The sequence below is a fragment of the Brassica oleracea genome, chromosome C6 (genome assembly GCF_000695525.1).
Source record: "Brassica oleracea var. oleracea cultivar TO1000 chromosome C6, BOL, whole genome shotgun sequence".
In the NCBI taxonomy this organism is placed as follows: domain Eukaryota; kingdom Viridiplantae; phylum Streptophyta; class Magnoliopsida; order Brassicales; family Brassicaceae; genus Brassica; species Brassica oleracea.
Window position 1 is genome coordinate 9,547,376 of NC_027753.1, and position 1,144 is coordinate 9,548,519.

Consider the following 1,144-nt stretch of genomic DNA (forward strand, 5'->3'; position numbering starts at 1 on the left):
AAATCATATATCAATCAATTTTAGATCTCATAAAATATTTAACATACAGTCATAAACAAGACATGATATCAAGTCAATATATTTCTAATAAGTAAACAAGTCACACGGCCAAAGGTGATATAATGCAATAAGGTCACACGGCCAAAGTGATATATGATGCATAATAAGTCACACAGATTTATCAAGCAAGGGTATCGACCAAACAAGCAATTTCTATATGTTTTCATGCGGCCATATGGTTATAATGCAAACCTAGCATACTGATTCTATATGTACATGAGTTAAATTATGGAACCTCAATTTAAAACAATCAGATCATGCAAATGTGATAATAATCAGATGATGCACATAACATAAACATGTTGGCCAGGATGATATATGATGCAAACTGGCCACACGGCCAAGTAGATATGATGCACTCAATCTTAGCAATCAGATTCTATATGTGCAAGGGTAATATTTAAACATTCAATCAAGGTTTAGCAATTAATCAATCAGTTTCAGGTATGAGATTTAGCTAGACTAACAATCAGATTCAATTAGGTTTTATCAAGACTAGCAATTGGATCAATAATCAAAAATAATCAAACGGATTCAAGCATTACACAATTTAGGGGCTCGATCCAAAAATAGGGTGTCAATCATGAAAAACCAAAACAATCAGTTTCAAGGCTGATTTTATCAATTTTATTAATCAGTTTCAAGGCTGATATTTATCAGTTTCAAGGCTGATATTAGCAAGATGAAATCAAACAATCTGATTTTAGGAATACGCAAATTAGGGTTTAGGGTTTCAATTCGAAATTAGAGTTTTATTAATCAATCAGCTTCTAGCAAATAATCTTAAACCTCAGAATAATTGATTATATCATGAAACTATCAACCTAGTATAATATGAAACCTCAAAACATTCAATTCGGATTATGCAATACACAGATTCTATTTTAGGGTTTATCAATTTCAATTTTAACAATCAAACAACATTCGATCAAAACATTCAATTCTCAAAACAATCAAACCGATTTTGAAATTTGGGTTTTGGGATTTTCGATTTTGATCTTAGATCAAAAGGAGTTTATTTTGAGATTCAAAACAATTAGAGATTTTGATTTTAATTGATCAATAGATCAATCTCGAATTAGGG